Source organism: Chiloscyllium plagiosum, unplaced genomic scaffold (assembly GCF_037043375.1).
Source record: "Chiloscyllium plagiosum isolate Xiang-an unplaced genomic scaffold, Cpla_swu_hap1 HiC_scaffold_35, whole genome shotgun sequence".
Lineage (NCBI taxonomy): Eukaryota > Metazoa > Chordata > Chondrichthyes > Orectolobiformes > Hemiscylliidae > Chiloscyllium > Chiloscyllium plagiosum.
The window spans coordinates 18,467,264-18,485,940 of NW_028270173.1; the positions used below are offsets into that span (position 1 = coordinate 18,467,264).

At 47.2% G+C, this 18,677-nt stretch overlaps 3 non-coding genes across 3 annotated transcripts; 1 reads left to right on the forward strand and 2 right to left on the reverse strand.

Moving 5' to 3' along the window:
* Nucleotides 1–645: 645 nt before the first annotated feature.
* Nucleotides 646–717, forward strand: trnad-guc (transfer RNA aspartic acid (anticodon GUC)). The gene has a single exon. It is a non-coding gene; the product is annotated as a tRNA-Asp (tRNA).
* A 13,020-nt stretch (nucleotides 718–13,737) lies between these two features.
* trnad-guc (transfer RNA aspartic acid (anticodon GUC)) lies at nucleotides 13,738–13,809 on the reverse strand. Its single transcript has one exon. It is a non-coding gene; the product is annotated as a tRNA-Asp (tRNA).
* Nucleotides 13,810–17,121: 3,312 nt separating this feature from the next.
* Nucleotides 17,122–17,193, reverse strand: trnad-guc (transfer RNA aspartic acid (anticodon GUC)). Its single transcript has one exon. It is a non-coding gene; the product is annotated as a tRNA-Asp (tRNA).
* Nucleotides 17,194–18,677: the final 1,484 nt, after the last annotated feature.

Genomic DNA, 18,677 nt, shown 5'->3' on the forward strand with positions numbered 1-18,677 from the left:
GCCTGAATTGAAGGGCTGAATGGCCTACCCCTGCACTTATTTTCTATGTTTCGATGTTAAATGCATGGCTCAGAGATTGACGTGAGTTGGAAGTAACCCTGCGATTAACTGTTCATCCTCATGATTTTATAAACATCAAGAAATTGTTGGCAAAGTGTTTCGACGTTGACAGTGGAGCTGATGCAGCATACAGTAAAGTCACCACCGTCCTCCAGGAGCACTGCTCTCTGATGAGGGAGCGATCGATGGGTGGTAGTTGAACCTGAGGGGATGAGCTTGAAAAGGGGAATCTTTCATGCTGAGTCCATTTGGCTGTGGGAATTGAAGCCAGGCTGTTGGATTTGTGTTGTATTACAGGCCAGCGTGTGAACCAGTTTGTAGGAGGCAGGTAATGAGAGCGCGTGGATCAGCAGTGGACGAAGTTGAACACAGATGGTAGGACACAACGAAATGGCTGTTTTACAGCAGCAGCGGATTACTTTACAGATAGATATTCAAACATGAAAACAACAATAACTAATATCTGAATCATCTCCACGGAGGTAGCAGAATGATCTAAAGAAGAATTCAAATTGACAACAAATCAAAATTTCACATAAGAACATTCTATCTAATACCAATGAAACAGAGGGCGACGCCGTCCAATCCTCGGTAGTATAGTGGTTAGTATCCCCGCCTGTCACGCGGGAGACCGGGGTTCAATTCCCCGCCGGGGAGTCGGTGGCATTTTGAGGGGTCAGCTCCATTTCTCAACCCCGGAGTGCCGTATTCAAGTCCCGTTTGCTCCAAAGGTGTGCATTCACATGTCCGAGCAGTCTGCTCTTGTAAACAATCTGACCAACAAACAAAACCGAAAATTGTCTCAATTCTGCTCTCCCTGGCAAACTTACACTTTCATCTATCCAGGCACCCATTCGAGACTTCCTGCTTTTTGACGACAAATGAAAAATGCCGTCCTAAAGAATGGTCACTGGACCAGAAACGTTGACTGCGTTCTTCCCCCACTCTCACCCCCACTCCAGATGCTGACTTTCTCCAGCAATTTCTGTTTCCCATTCTGATTTTCTTGTTACTTCGTCCCGTCAGTGGGCATATAACTCCCGCGCAAACGGAGTGCAAATGAAAACCTTTAAGCAACCGGTAGCGACAAATGAATGTGAGGTTTTTTTACACCCTCCCTCCCTCTAATCAAAAAGGGGTCAGTCCCCCTCAGAGATTGGACCCGATCCTGCGATGAAGGTGATGCAACACCATCCCCTGCTGCTGGCAGACTGTACTACACCCACAGTGGAAAGTCAAAGTCATCTGAGTAGCATTTTTGTCTGCTCTTCTCGATAGAAGGACAAAGCCCAGTGGCTGGGTTAACATGAAGGTCAACACAGAGGCAAGGTTGAGAAAGCAGAACCTTCACTGTGGTCTGCTTCACGTGCAGGAACTGAACCTACACTGTTGGCATCATAGAATCACCACAGAAGAGCAGACAAAAATGCTGCTCAGATGACTTTGACTTTCCACTGGACGAAGTAACATGAAAATCAGAATGGGAAACAGAAATTGCTGGAGAAAGTCAGCATCTGGAGTGGGGGTGAGAGTGGGGGAAGAAAGCAGTCAACGTTTCTGGTCCAGTGACCATTCTTCAGGACGGCATTTTTCATTTGTCGTCAAAAAGCAGGAAGTCTCGAATGGGTGCCTGGATAGATGAAAGTGTCAGTTTGCCAGGGAGAGCAGAATTGAGACAATTTTCGGTTTTGTTTGTTGGTCAGATTGTTTCCAAGAGCAGACTGCTCGGACATGTGAATGCACACCTTTGGAGCAAACGGGACTTGAAAACTGCACCCCGGGGTTGAGATATGGAGCTGACCTCTCAAAATGCCACCGACTCCCCGGCGGGGAATTGAACCCCGGTCTCCCGCGTGACAGGCAGGGATACTAACCACTATACTACCTAGGATTGGACGGGGTCGCCCTCTGTTTCATTGGTATTAGATAGAATATTCTTATGTGAAATTTTGATTTGTTGTCAATTTGAATTCTTCTTTAGATCATTCTGCTACCTCTGTGGAGATGATTCAGATATTAGTTATTGTTGTTTTCATGTTTGAATATCTATCTGTAAAGTAATCCGCTGCTGCTGTAAAACAGCCATTTCGTTGTGTCCGACCATCTGTGTTCAACTTCGTCCACTGCTGATCCACGCGCTCTCATTACCTGCCTCCTACAAACTGGTTCACACGCTGGCCTGTAAGACAGCACAAATCCAACAGCCTGGCTTCAATTCCCACAGCCAAATGACTCAGCATGAAAGATTCCCCTTTTCAAGCTCATCCCCTCAGGTTCAACTACCACCCATCGATCGCTCCCTCATCAGAGAGCAGTGCTCCTGGAGGACGGTGGTGACTTTACTGTACGCTGCATCAGCTCCACTGTCAACGTCGAAACACTTTGCCAACAATTTCTTGATGTTTATAAAATCATGAGGATGAACAGTTAATCGCAGGGTTACTTCCAACTCACGTCAATCTCTGAGCCATGCATTTAACATCGAAACATAGAAAATAAGTGCAGGGGTAGGCCATTCAGCCCTTCAATTCAGGCAGAATCCGAGGAGCAGGAAAATCAGGATGCTGTCTGACTTGCGTTGCTTTTCCAGCACCACTCTAATCGAGACTCTGATTTCCAGCAACTGCAGTCCTCACTTGTGCCATTCAGCCCTTCAAGACAGCACCACCATTCAATATCATCATGACTGAACGTGGATCTGCATGGGTTTCTCTTCAGAAGGGTCGGTGTGGACTTGTCCGTCTGAATGACCTGCTTCCACACTGTGGTGATTCTATGATGCCAACAGTGTAGGTTCAGTTCCTGCACGTGCAGCAGACTACAGTGAAGGTTCTGCTTTCTCAACCTTGCCTCTGTGTTGACCTACATGTTAACCCAGCCACTGGGCTTTGTCTTTCTATCGAGAAGAGCAGACAAAAATGCTTCTCAGATGACTTTGACTTTCCACTGTGGGTGTAGTACAGCCTGCCAGCAGCAGGGGATGGTGTTGCATCACCTTAATCGCAGGATCGGGTCCAATCTCTGAGGGGGACTGACCCCTTTTTGATGTGAGGGAGGGTGTAAAAAAACCTCACATTCATTTGTCGCTACCGGTTGCTTAAAGGTTTTCATTTGCACTCCGTTTGCGCGGGAGTTATATGCCCACTGACGGGACGAAGTAACAAGAAAATCAGAATGGGAAACAGAAATTGCTGGAGAAAGTCAGCATCTGGAGTGGGGGTGAGAGTGGGGGAAGAACGCAGTCAACGTTTCTGGTCCAGTGACCATTCTTCAGGACGGCATTTTTCATTTGTCGTCAAAAAGCAGGAAGTCTCGAATGGGTGCCTGGATAGATGAAAGTGTCAGTTTGCCAGGGAGAGCAGAATTGAGACAATTTTCGGTTTTGTTTGTTGGTCAGATTGTTTACAAGAGCAGACTGCTCGGACATGTGAATGCACACCTTTGGAGCAAACGGGACTTGAATACGGCACTCCGGGGTTGAGAAATGGAGCTGACCCCTCAAAATGCCACCGACTCCCTGGCGGGGAATTGAACCCCGGTCTCCCGCGTGACAGGCGGCGATACTAACCACTATACTACCGAGGAAGGGACGGCGTCGCCCTCTGTTTCATTGGTATTAGATAGAATGTTCTTATGTGAAATTTTGATTTGTTGTCAATTTGAATTCTTCTTTAGATCATTCTGCTACCTCTGTGGAGATGATTCAGATATTAGTTATTGTTGTTTTCATGTTTGAATATCTATCTGTAAAGTAATCCGCTGCTGCTGTAAAACAGCCATTTCCTTGTGTCCTACCATCTGTGTTCAACTTCGTCCACTGCTGATCCACGTGCTCTCATTACCTGCCTCCTACAAACTGGTTCACACGCTGGCCTGTAATACAACACAAATCCAACAGCCTGGCTTCAATTCCCATAGCCAAATGGACTCAGCATGAAAGATTCCCCTTTTCAAGCTCATCCCCTCAGGTTCAACTACCACCCATCGATCGCTCCCTCATCAGAGAGCAGTGCTCCTGGAGGACGGTGGTGACTTTACTGTACGCTGCACCAGCTCCACTGTCAACGTCGAAACACTTTGCCAACAATTTCTTGATGTTTATAAAATCATGAGGATGAACAGTTAATCGCAGGGTTACTTCCAACTCACGTCAATCTCTGAGCCATGCATTTAACATCGAAACATAGAAAATAAGTGCAGGGGTAGGCCATTCAGCCCTTCAATTCAGGCAGAATCCGAGGAGCAGGAAAATCAGGATGCTGTCTGACTTGCGTTGCTTTTCCAGCACCACGCTAATCGAGACTCTGATTTCCAGCAACCGCAGTCCTCACTTGTGCCATTCAGCCCTTCAAGACAGCACCACCATTCAATATCATCATGACTGAACGTGGATCTGCATGGGTTTCTCTTCAGAAGGGTCGGTGTGGACTTGTCCGTCTGAATGGCCTGCTTCCACACTGTGGTGATTCTATGATGCCAACAGTGTAGGTTCAGTTCCTGCACGTGCAGCAGACCACAGTGAAGGTTCTGCTTTCTCAACCTTGCCTCTGTGTTGACCTACATGTTAACCCAGCCACTGGGCTTTGTCCTTCTATCGAGAAGAGCAGACAAAAATGCTTCTCAGATGACTTTCCACTGTGGGTGTAGTACAGTCTGCCAGCAGCAGGGGATGGTGTTGCATCACCTTAATCGCAGGATCGGGTCCAATCTCTGAGGGGGACTGACCCCTTTTTGATGTGAGGGAGGGTGTAAAAAAACCTCACATTCATTTGTCGCTACCGGTTGCTTAAAGGTTTTCATTTGCACTCCGTTTGCGCGGGAGTTATATGCCCACTGACGGGACGAAGTAACAAGAAAATCAGAATGGGAAACAGAAATTGCTGGAGAAAGTCAGCATCTGGAGTGGGGGTGAGAGTGGGGGAAGAACGCAGTCAACGTTTCTGGTCCAGTGACCATTCTTCAGGACGGCATTTTTCATTTGTCGTCAAAAAGCAGGAAGTCTCGAATGGGTGCCTGGATAGATGAAAGTGTCAGTTTGCCAGGGAGAGCAGAATTGAGACAATTTTCGGTTTTGTTTGTTGGTCAGATTGTTTACAAGAGCAGACTGCTCGGACATGTGAATGCACACCTTTGGAGCAAACGGGACTTGAATACGGCACTCCGGGGTTGAGAAATGGAGCTGACCCCTCAAAATGCCACCGACTCCCCGGCGGGGAATTGAACCCCGGTCTCCCGCGTGACAGGCGGCGATACTAACCACTATACTACCGAGGAAGGGACGGCGTCGCCCTCTGTTTCATTGGTATTAGATAGAATGTTCTTATGTGAAATTTTGATTTGTTGTCAATTTGAATTCTTCTTTAGATCATTCTGCTACCTCTGTGGAGATGATTCAGATATTAGTTATTGTTGTTTTCATGTTTGAATATCTATCTGTAAAGTAATCCGCTGCTGCTGTAAAACAGCCATTTCGTTGTGCCCTACCATCTGTGTTAAACTTCGTCCACTGCTGATCCACGCGCTCTCATTACCTGCCTCCTACAAACTGGTTCACACGCTGGCCTGTAATACAACACAAATCCAACAGCCTGGCTTCAATTCCCACAGCCAAATGGACTCAGCATGAAAGATTCCCCTTTTCAAGCTCATCCCCTCAGGTTCAACTACCACCCATCGATCGCTCCCTCATCAGAGAGCAGTGCTCCTGGAGGACGGTGGTGACTTTACTGTATGCTGCATCAGCTCCACTGTCAACGTCGAAACACTTTGCCAACAATTTCTTGATGTTTATAAAATCATGAGGATGAACAGTTAATCGCAGGGTTACTTCCAACTCACGTCAATCTCTGAGCCATGCATTTAACATCGAAACATAGAAAATAAGTGCAGGGGTAGGCCATTCAGCCCTTCAATTCAGGCAGAATCCGAGGAGCAGGAAAATCAGGATGCTGTCTGACATGCGTTGCTTTTCCAGCACCACTCTAATCGAGACTCTGATTTCCAGCAACTGCAGTCCTCACTTGTGCCATTCAGCCCTTCAAGACAGCACCACCATTCAATATCATCATGACTGAACGTGGATCTGCATGGGTTTCTCTTCAGAAGGGTCGGTGTGGACTTGTCCGTCTGAATGGCCTGCTTCCACACTGTGGTGATTCTATGATGCCAACAGTGTAGGTTCAGTTCCTGCACGTGCAGCAGACCACAGTGAAGGTTCTGCTTTCTCAACCTTGCCTCTGTGTTGACCTACATGTTAACCCAGCCACTGGGCTTTGTCTTTTTATCGAGAAGAGCAGACAAAAATGCTTCTCAGATGACTTTGACTTTCCACTGTGGGTGTAGTACAGCCTGCCAGCAGCAGGGGATGGTGTTGCATCACCTTAATCGCAGGATCGGGTCCAATCTCTGAGGGGGACTGACCCCTTTTTAATGTGAGGGAGGGTGTAAAAAAACCTCACATTCATTTGTCGCTACCGGTTGCTTAAAGGTTTTCATTTGCACTCCGTTTGCGCGGGAGTTATATGCCCACTGACGGGACGAAGTAACAAGAAAATCAGAATGGGAAATAGAAATTGCTGGAGAAAGTCAGCATCTGGAGTGGGGGTGAGAGTGGGGGAAGAACGCAGTCAACGTTTCTGGTCCAGTGACCATTCTTCAGGACGGCATTTTTCATTTGTCGTCAAAAAGCAGGAAGTCTCGAATGGGTGCCTGGATAGATGAAAGTGTCAGTTTGCCAGGGAGAGCAGAATTGAGACAATTTTCGGTTTTGTTTGTTGGTCAGATTGTTTATAAGAGCAGACTGCTCGGACATGTGAATGCACACCTTTAGAGCAAACGGGACTTGAATACGGCACTCCGGGGTTGAGAAATGGAGCTGACCCCTCAAAATGCCACCGACTCCCCGGCGGGGAATTGAACCCCGGTCTCCCGCGTGACAGGCGGCGATACTAACCACTATACTACCGAGGAAGGGACGGCGTCGCCCTCTGTTTCATTGGTATTAGATAGAATGTTCTTATGTGAAATTTTGATTTGTTGTCAATTTGAATTCTTCTTTAGATCATTCTGCTACCTCTGTGGAGATGATTCAGATATTAGTTATTGTTGTTTTCATGTTTGAATATCTATCTGTAAAGTAATCCGCTGCTGCTGTAAAACAGCCATTTCGTTGTGCCCTACCATCTGTGTTAAACTTCGTCCACTGCTGATCCACGCGCTCTCATTACCTGCCTCCTACAAACTGGTTCACACGCTGGCCTGTAATACAACACAAATCCAACAGCCTGGCTTCAATTCCCACAGCCAAATGGACTCAGCATGAAAGATTCCCCTTTTCAAGCTCATCCCCTCAGGTTCAACTACCACCCATCGATCGCTCCCTCATCAGAGAGCAGTGCTCCTGGAGGACGGTGGTGACTTTACTGTACGCTGCATCAGCTCCACTGTCAACGTCGAAACACTTTGCCAACAATTTCTTGATGTTTATAAAATCATGAGGATGAACAGTTAATCGCACGGTTACTTCCAACTCACGTCAATCTCTGAGCCATGCATTTAACATCGAAACATAGAAAATAAGTGCAGGGGTAGGCCATTCAGCCCTTCAATTCAGGCAGAATCCGAGGAGCAGGAAAATCAGGATGCTGTCTGACATGCGTTGCTTTTCCAGCACCACTCTAATCGAGACTCTGATTTCCAGCAACTGCAGTCCTCACTTGTGCCATTCAGCCCTTCAAGACAGCACCACCATTCAATATCATCATGACTGAACGTGGATCTGCATGGGTTTCTCTTCAGAAGGGTCGGTGTGGACTTGTCCGTCTGAATGGCCTGCTTCCACACTGTGGTGATTCTATGATGCCAACAGTGTAGGTTCAGTTCCTGCACGTGCAGCAGACCACAGTGAAGGTTCTGCTTTCTCAACCTTGCCTCTGTGTTGACCTACATGTTAACCCAGCCACTGGGCTTTGTCTTTCTATCGAGAAGAGCAGACAAAAATGCTTCTCAGATGACTTTGACTTTCCACTGTGGGTGTAGTACAGCCTGCCAGCAGCAGGGGATGGTGTTGCATCACCTTAATCGCAGGATCGGGTCCAATCTCTGAGGGGGACTGACCCCTTTTTGATGTGAGGGAGGGTGTAAAAAAACCTCACATTCATTTGTCGCTACCGGTTGCTTAAAGGTTTTCATTTGCACTCCGTTTGCGCGGGAGTTATATGCCCACTGACGGGACGAAGTAACAAGAAAATCAGAATGGGAAACAGAAATTGCTGGAGAAAGTCAGCATCTGGAGTGGGGGTGAGAGTGGGGGAAGAACGCAGTCAACGTTTCTGGTCCAGTGACCATTCTTCAGGACGGCATTTTTCATTTGTCGTCAAAAAGCAGGAAGTCTCGAATGGGTGCCTGGATAGATGAAAGTGTAAGTTTGCCAGGGAGAGCAGAATTGAGACAATTTTCGGTTTTGTTTGTGGGTCAGATTGTTTACAAGAGCAGACTGCTCGGACATGTGAATGCACACCTTTGGAGCAAACGGGACTTGAATACGGCACTCCGGGGTTGAGAAATGGAGCTGACCCCTCAAAATGACACCGACTCCCCGGCGGGGAATTGAACCCCGGCCCCCCGGGTGACAGGCGGCGATACTAACCACTATACTACCGAGGAAGGGACGGCGTCGCCCTCTGTTTCATTGGTATTAGATAGAATGTTCTTATGTGAAATTTTGATTTGTTGTCAATTTGAATTCTTCTTTAGATCATTCTGCTACCTCTGTGGAGATGATTCAGATATTAGTTATTGTTGTTTTCATGTTTGAATATCTATCTGTAAAGTAATCCGCTGCTGCTGTAAAACAGCCATTTCGTTGTGTCCTACCATCTGTGTTCAACTTAGTCCACTGCTGATCCACGCGCTCTCATTACCTGCCTCCTACAAACTGGTTCACACGCTGGCCTGTAATACAACACAAATCCAACAGCCTGGCTTCAATTCCCACAGCCAAATGGACTCAGCATGAAAGATTCCCCTTTTCAAGCTCATCCCCTCAGGTTCAACTACCACCCATCGATCGCTCCCTCATCAGAGAGCAGTGCTCCTGGAGGACGGTGGTGACTTTACTGTACGCTGCATCAGCTCCACTGTCAACGTCGAAACACTTTGCAAACAATTTCTTGATGTTTATAAAATCATGAGGATGAACAGTTAATCGCAGGGTTACTTCCAACTCACGTCAATCTCTGAGCCATGCATTTAACATCGAAACATAGAAAATAAGTGCAGGGGTAGGCCATTCAGCCCTTCAATTCAGGCAGAATCCGAGGAGCAGGAAAATCAGGATGCTGTCTGACATGCGTTGCTTTTCCAGCACCACTCTAATCGAGACTCTGATTTCCAGCAACTGCAGTCCTCACTTGTGCCATTCAGCCCTTCAAGACAGCACCACCATTCAATATCATCATGACTGAACGTGGATCTGCATGGGTTTCTCTTCAGAAGGGTCGGTGTGGACTTGTCCGTCTGAATGGCCTGCTTCCACACTGTGGTGATTCTATGATGCCAACAGTGTAGGTTCAGTTCCTGCACGTGCAGCAGACCACAGTGAAGGTTCTGCTTTCTCAACCTTGCCTCTGTGTTGACCTACATGTTAACCCAGCCACTGGGCTTTGTCTTTCTATCGAGAAGAGCAGACAAAAATGCTTCTCAGATGACTTTGACTTTCCACTGTGGGTGTAGTACAGCCTGCCAGCAGCAGGGGATGGTGTTGCATCACCTTAATCGCAGGATCGGGTCCAATCTCTGAGGGGGACTGACCCCTTTTTTATGTGAGGGAGGGTGTAAAAAAACCTCACATTCATTTGTCGCTACCGGTTGCTTAAAGGTTTTCATTTGCACTCCGTTTGCGCGGGAGTTATATGCCCACTGACGGGACGAAGTAACAAGAAAATCAGAATGGGAAACAGAAATTGCTGGAGAAAGTCAGCATCTGGAGTGGGGGTGAGAGTGGGGGAAGAACGCAGTCAACGTTTCTGGTCCAGTGACCATTCTTCAGGACGGCATTTTTCATTTGTCGTCAAAAAGCAGGAAGTCTCGAATGGGTGCCTGGATAGATGAAAGTGTCAGTTTGCCAGGGAGAGCAGAATTGAGACAATTTTCGGTTTTGTTTGTTGGTCAGATTGTTTACAAGAGCAGACTGCTCGGACATGTGAATGCACACCTTTGGAGCAAACGGGACTTGAATACGGCACTCCGGGGTTGAGAAATGGAGCTGACCCCTCAAAATGCCACCGACTCCCTGGCGGGGAATTGAACCCCGGTCTCCCGCGTGACAGGCGGCGATACTAACCACTATACTACCGAGGAAGGGACGGCGTCGCCCTCTGTTTCATTGGTATTAGATAGAATGTTCTTATGTGAAATTTTGATTTGTTGTCAATTTGAATTCTTCTTTAGATCATTCTGCTACCTCTGTGGAGATGATTCAGATATTAGTTATTGTTGTTTTCATGTTTGAATATCTATCTGTAAAGTAATCCGCTGCTGCTGTAAAACAGCCATTTCGTTGTGCCCTACCATCTGTGTTAAACTTCGTCCACTGCTGATCCACGCGCTCTCATTACCTGCCTCCTACAAACTGGTTCACACGCTGGCCTGTAATACAACACAAATCCAACAGCCTGGCTTCAATTCCCACAGCCAAATGGACTCAGCATGAAAGATTCCCCTTTTCAAGCTCATCCCCTCAGGTTCAACTACCACCCATCGATCGCTCCCTCATCAGAGAGCAGTGCTCCTGGAGGACGGTGGTGACTTTACTGTATGCTGCATCAGCTCCACTGTCAACGTCGAAACACTTTGCCAACAATTTCTTGATGTTTATAAAATCATGAGGATGAACAGTTAATCGCAGGGTTACTTCCAACTCACGTCAATCTCTGAGCCATGCATTTAACATCGAAACATAGAAAATAAGTGCAGGGGTAGGCCATTCAGCCCTTCAATTCAGGCAGAATCCGAGGAGCAGGAAAATCAGGATGCTGTCTGACATGCGTTGCTTTTCCAGCACCACTCTAATCGAGACTCTGATTTCCAGCAACTGCAGTCCTCACTTGTGCCATTCAGCCCTTCAAGACAGCACCACCATTCAATATCATCATGACTGAACGTGGATCTGCATGGGTTTCTCTTCAGAAGGGTCGGTGTGGACTTGTCCGTCTGAATGGCCTGCTTCCACACTGTGGTGATTCTATGATGCCAACAGTGTAGGTTCAGTTCCTGCACGTGCAGCAGACCACAGTGAAGGTTCTGCTTTCTCAACCTTGCCTCTGTGTTGACCTACATGTTAACCCAGCCACTGGGCTTTGTCTTTCTATCGAGAAGAGCAGACAAAAATGCTTCTCAGATGACTTTGACTTTCCACTGTGGGTGTAGTACAGCCTGCCAGCAGAAGGGGATGGTGTTGCATCACCTTAATCGCAGGATCGGGTCCAATCTCTGAGGGGGACTGACCCCTTTTTAATGTGAGGGAGGGTGTAAAAAAACCTCACATTCATTTGTCGCTACCGGTTGCTTAAAGGTTTTCATTTGCACTCCGTTTGCGCGGGAGTTATATGCCCACTGACGGGACGAAGTAACAAGAAAATCAGAATGGGAAATAGAAATTGCTGGAGAAAGTCAGCATCTGGAGTGGGGGTGAGAGTGGGGGAAGAACGCAGTCAACGTTTCTGGTCCAGTGACCATTCTTCAGGACGGCATTTTTCATTTGTCGTCAAAAAGCAGGAAGTCTCGAATGGGTGCCTGGATAGATGAAAGTGTCAGTTTGCCAGGGAGAGCAGAATTGAGACAATTTTCGGTTTTGTTTGTTGGTCAGATTGTTTATAAGAGCAGACTGCTCGGACATGTGAATGCACACCTTTAGAGCAAACGGGACTTGAATACGGCACTCCGGGGTTGAGAAATGGAGCTGACCCCTCAAAATGCCACCGACTCCCCGGCGGGGAATTGAACCCCGGTCTCCCGCGTGACAGGCGGCGATACTAACCACTATACTACCGAGGAAGGGACGGCGTCGCCCTCTGTTTCATTGGTATTAGATAGAATGTTCTTATGTGAAATTTTGATTTGTTGTCAATTTGAATTCTTCTTTAGATCATTCTGCTACCTCTGTGGAGATGATTCAGATATTAGTTATTGTTGTTTTCATGTTTGAATATCTATCTGTAAAGTAATCCGCTGCTGCTGTAAAACAGCCATTTCGTTGTGCCCTACCATCTGTGTTAAACTTCGTCCACTGCTGATCCACGCGCTCTCATTACCTGCCTCCTACAAACTGGTTCACACGCTGGCCTGTAATACAACACAAATCCAACAGCCTGGCTTCAATTCCCACAGCCAAATGGACTCAGCATGAAAGATTCCCCTTTTCAAGCTCATCCCCTCAGGTTCAACTACCACCCATCGATCGCTCCCTCATCAGAGAGCAGTGCTCCTGGAGGACGGTGGTGACTTTACTGTACGCTGCATCAGCTCCACTGTCAACGTCGAAACACTTTGCCAACAATTTCTTGATGTTTATAAAATCATGAGGATGAACAGTTAATCGCAGGGTTACTTCCAACTCACGTCAATCTCTGAGCCATGCATTTAACATCGAAACATAGAAAATAAGTGCAGGGGTAGGCCATTCAGCCCTTCAATTCAGGCAGAATCCGAGGAGCAGGAAAATCAGGATGCTGTCTGACATGCGTTGCTTTTCCAGCACCACTCTAATCGAGACTCTGATTTCCAGCAACTGCAGTCCTCACTTGTGCCATTCAGCCCTTCAAGACAGCACCACCATTCAATATCATCATGACTGAACGTGGATCTGCATGGGTTTCTCTTCAGAAGGGTCGGTGTGGACTTGTCCGTCTGAATGGCCTGCTTCCACACTGTGGTGATTCTATGATGCCAACAGTGTAGGTTCAGTTCCTGCACGTGCAGCAGACCACAGTGAAGGTTCTGCTTTCTCAACCTTGCCTCTGTGTTGACCTACATGTTAACCCAGCCACTGGGCTTTGTCTTTCTATCGAGAAGAGCAGACAAAAATGCTTCTCAGATGACTTTGACTTTCCACTGTGGGTGTAGTACAGCCTGCCAGCAGCAGGGGATGGTGTTGCATCACCTTAATCGCAGGATCGGGTCCAATCTCTGAGGGGGACTGACCCCTTTTTGATGTGAGGGAGGGTGTAAAAAAACCTCACATTCATTTGTCGCTACCGGTTGCTTAAAGGTTTTCATTTGCACTCCGTTTGCGCGGGAGTTATATGCCCACTGACGGGACGAAGTAACAAGAAAATCAGAATGGGAAACAGAAATTGCTGGAGAAAGTCAGCATCTGGAGTGGGGGTGAGAGTGGGGGAAGAACGCAGTCAACGTTTCTGGTCCAGTGACCATTCTTCAGGACGGCATTTTTCATTTGTCGTCAAAAAGCAGGAAGTCTCGAATGGGTGCCTGGATAGATGAAAGTGTAAGTTTGCCAGGGAGAGCAGAATTGAGACAATTTTCGGTTTTGTTTGTTGGTCAGATTGTTTACAAGAGCAGACTGCTCGGACATGTGAATGCACACCTTTGGAGCAAACGGGACTTGAATACGGCACTCCAGGGTTGAGAAATGGAGCTGACCCCTCAAAATGCCACCGACTCCCCGGCGGGGAATTGAACCCCGGTCTCCCGCGTGACAGGCAGGGATACTAACCACTATACTACCGAGGATTGGACGGCATCGCCCTCTGTTTCATTGGTATTAGATAGAATGTTCTTATGTGAAATTTTGATTTGTTGTCAATTTGAATTCTTCTTTAGATCATTCTGCTACCTCTGTGGAGATGATTCAGATATTAGTTATTGTTGTTTTCATGTTTGAATATCTATCTGTAAAGTAATCCGCTGCTGCTGTAAAACAGCCATTTCGTTGTGTCCTACCATCTGTGTTCAACTTCGTCCACTGCTGATCCACGCGCTCTCATTACCTGCCTCCTACAAACTGGTTCACACGCTGGCCTGTAATACAACACAAATCCAACAGCCTGGCTTCAATTCCCATAGCCAAATGGACTCAGCATGAAAGATTCCCCTTTTCAAGCTCATCCCCTCAGGTTCAACTACCACCCATCGATCGCTCCCTCATCAGAGAGCAGTGCTCCTGGAGGACGGTGGTGACTTTACTGTATGCTGCATCAGCTCCACTGTCAACGTCGAAACACTTTGCCAACAATTTCTTGATGTTTATAAAATCATGAGGATGAACAGTTAATCGCAGGGTTACTTCCAACTCACGTCAATCTCTGAGCCATGCATTTAACATCGAAACATAGAAAATAAGTGCAGGGGTAGGCCATTCAGCCCTTCAATTCAGGCAGAATCCGAGGAGCAGGAAAATCAGGATGCTGTCTGACTTGCGTTGCTTTTCCAGCACCACGCTAATCGAGACTCTGATTTCCAGCAACTGCAGTCCTCACTTGTGCCATTCAGCCCTTCAAGACAGCACCACCATTCAATATCATCATGACTGAACGTGGATCTGCATGGGTTTCTCTTCAGAAGGGTCGGTGTGGACTTGTCCGTCTGAATGGCCTGCTTCCACACTGTGGTGATTCTATGATGCCAACAGTGTAGGTTCAGTTCCTGCACGTGCAGCAGACCACAGTGAAGGTTCTGCTTTCTCAACCTTGCCTCTGTGTTGACCTACATGTTAACCCAGCCACTGGGCTTTGTCCTTCTATCGAGAAGAGCAGACAAAAATGCTTCTCAGATGACTTTCCACTGTGGGTGTAGTACAGTCTGCCAGCAGCAGGGGATGGTGTTGCATCACCTTAATCGCAGGATCGGGTCCAATCTCTGAGGGGGACTGACCCCTTTTTGATGTGAGGGAGGGTGTAAAAAAACCTCACATTCATTTGTCGCTACCGGTTGCTTAAAGGTTTTCATTTGCACTCCGTTTGCGCGGGAGTTATATGCCCACTGACGGGACGAAGTAACAAGAAAATCAGAATGGGAAACAGAAATTGCTGGAGAAAGTCAGCATCTGGAGTGGGGGTGAGAGTGGGGGAAGAACGCAGTCAACGTTTCTGGTCCAGTGACCATTCTTCAGGACGGCATTTTTCATTTGTCGTCAAAAAGCAGGAAGTCTCGAATGGGTGCCTGGATAGATGAAAGTGTCAGTTTGCCAGGGAGAGCAGAATTGAGACAATTTTCGGTTTTGTTTGTTGGTCAGATTGTTTACAAGAGCAGACTGCTCGGACATGTGAATGCACACCTTTGGAGCAAACGGGACTTGAATACGGCACTCCGGGGTTGAGAAATGGAGCTGACCCCTCAAAATGCCACCGACTCCCCGGCGGGGAATTGAACCCCGGCCCCCCGGGTGACAGGCGGCGATACTAACCACTATACTACCGAGGAAGGGACGGCGTCGCCCTCTGTTTCATTGGTATTAGATAGAATGTTCTTATGTGAAATTTTGATTTGTTGTCAATTTGAATTCTTCTTTAGATCATTCTGCTACCTCTGTGGAGATGATTCAGATATTAGTTATTGTTGTTTTCATGTTTGAATATCTATCTGTAAAGTAATCCGCTGCTGCTGTAAAACAGCCATTTCGTTGTGTCCTACCATCTGTGTTCAACTTAGTCCACTGCTGATCCACGCGCTCTCATTACCTGCCTCCTACAAACTGGTTCACACGCTGGCCTGTAATACAACACAAATCCAACAGCCTGGCTTCAATTCCCACAGCCAAATGGACTCAGCATGAAAGATTCCCCTTTTCAAGCTCATCCCCTCAGGTTCAACTACCACCCATCGATCGCTCCCTCATCAGAGAGCAGTGCTCCTGGAGGACGGTGGTGACTTTACTGTACGCTGCATCAGCTCCACTGTCAACGTCGAAACACTTTGCAAACAATTTCTTGATGTTTATAAAATCATGAGGATGAACAGTTAATCGCAGGGTTACTTCCAACTCACGTCAATCTCTGAGCCATGCATTTAACATCGAAACATAGAAAATAAGTGCAGGGGTAGGCCATTCAGCCCTTCAATTCAGGCAGAATCCGAGGAGCAGGAAAATCAGGATGCTGTCTGACATGCGTTGCTTTTCCAGCACCACTCTAATCGAGACTCTGATTTCCAGCAACTGCAGTCCTCACTTGTGCCATTCAGCCCTTCAAGACAGCACCACCATTCAATATCATCATGACTGAACGTGGATCTGCATGGGTTTCTCTTCAGAAGGGTCGGTGTGGACTTGTCCGTCTGAATGGCCTGCTTCCACACTGTGGTGATTCTATGATGCCAACAGTGTAGGTTCAGTTCCTGCACGTGCAGCAGACCACAGTGAAGGTTCTGCTTTCTCAACCTTGCCTCTGTGTTGACCTACATGTTAACCCAGCCACTGGGCTTTGTCTTTCTATCGAGAAGAGCAGACAAAAATGCTTCTCAGATGACTTTGACTTTCCACTGTGGGTGTAGTACAGCCTGCCAGCAGCAGGGGATGGTGTTGCATCACCTTAATCGCAGGATCGGGTCCAATCTCTGAGGGGGACTGACCCCTTTTTGATGTGAGGGAGGGTGTAAAAAAACCTCACATTCATTTGTCGCTACCGGTTGCTTAAAGGTTTTCATTTGCACTCCGTTTGCGCGGGAGTTATATGCCCACTGACGGGACGAAGTAACAAGAAAATCAGAATGGGAAACAGAAATTGCTGGAGAAAGTCAGCATCTGGAGTGGGGGTGAGAGTGGGGGAAGAACGCAGTCAACGTTTCTGGTCCAGTGACCATTCTTCAGGACGGCATTTTTCATTTGTCGTCAAAAAGCAGGAAGTCCCGAATGGGTGCCTGGATAGATGAAAGTGTAAGTTTGACAGGGAGAGCAGAATTGAGACAATTTTCGGTTTTGTTTGTTGGTCAGATTGTTTACAAGAGCAGACTGCTCGGACATGTGAATGCACACCTTTGGAGCAAACGGGACTTGAATACGGCACTCCGGGGTTGAGAAATGGAGCTGACCCCTCAAAATGCCACCGACTCCCCGGCGGGGAATTGAACCCCGGGCTCCCGCGTGACAGGCGGGGATACTAACCACTATACTACCGAGGATTGGACGGCATCGCCCTCTGTTTCATTGGTATTAGATAGAATGTTCTTATGTGAAATTTTGATTTGTTGTCAATTTGAATTCTTCTTTAGATCATTCTGCTACCTCTGTGGAGATGATTCAGATATTAGTTATTGTTGTTTTCATGTTTGAATATCTATCTGTAAAGTAATCCGCTGCTGCTGTAAAACAGCCATTTCCTTGTGTCCTACCATCTGTGTTCAACTTCGTCCACTGCTGATCCACGTGCTCTCATTACCTGCCTCCTACAAACTGGTTCACACGCTGGCCTGTAATACAACACAAATCTGGCTTCAATTCCCACAGCCAAATGGACTCAGCATGAAAGATTCCCCTTTTCAAGCTCATCCCCTTAGGTTCAACTACCACCCATCGATCGCTCCCTCATCAGAGAGCAGTGCTCCTGGAGGACGGTGGTGACTTTACTGTACGCTGCATCAGCTCCACTGTCAACGTCGAAACACTTTGCCAACAATTTCTTGATGTTTATAAAATCATGAGGATGAACAGTTAATCGTAGGGTTACTTCCAACTCACGTCAATCTCTGAGCCATGCATTTAACATCGAAACATAGAAAATAAATGCAGGGGTAGGCCATTCAGCCCTTCAATTCAGGCAGAATCCGAGGAGCAGGAAAATCAGGATGCTGTCTGACTTGCGTTGCTTTTCCAGCACCACTCTAATCGAGACTCTGATTTCCAGCAACTGCAGTCCTCACTTGTGCCATTCAGCCCTTCAAGACAGCACCACCATTCAATATCATCATGACTGAACGTGGATCTGCATGGGTTTCTCTTCAGAAGTGTCGGTGTGGACTTGTCCGTCTGAATGGCCTGCTTCCACACTGTGGTGATTCTATGATGCCAACAGTGTACGTTCAGTTCCTGCACGTGCAGCAGACCACAGTGAAGGTTCTGCTTTCTCAACCTTGCCTCTGTGTTGACCTACATGTTAACCCAGCCACTGGGCTTTGTCCTTCTATCGAGAAGAGCAGACAAAAATGCTTCTCAGATGACTTTGACTTTCCACTGTGGGTGTAGTACAGTCTGCCAGCAGCAGGGGATGGTGTTGCATCACCTTAATCGCAGGATCGGGTCCAATCTCTGAGGGGGACTGACCCCTTTTTGATGTGAGGGAGGGTGTAAAAAAACCTCACATTCATTTGTCGCTACCGGTTGCTTAAAGGTTTTCATTTGCACTCCGTTTGCGCGGGAGTTATATGCCCACTGACGGGACGAAGTAACAAGAAAATCAGAATGGGAAACAGAAATTGCTGGAGAAAGTCAGCATCTGGAGTGGGGGTGAGAGTGGGGGAAGAACGCAGTCAACGTTTCTGGTCCAGTGACCATTCTTCAGGACGGCATTTTTCATTTGTCGTCAAAAAGCAGGAAGTCTCGAATGGGTGCCTGGATAGATGAAAGTGTAAGTTTGCCAGGGAGAGCAGAATTGAGACAATTTTCGGTT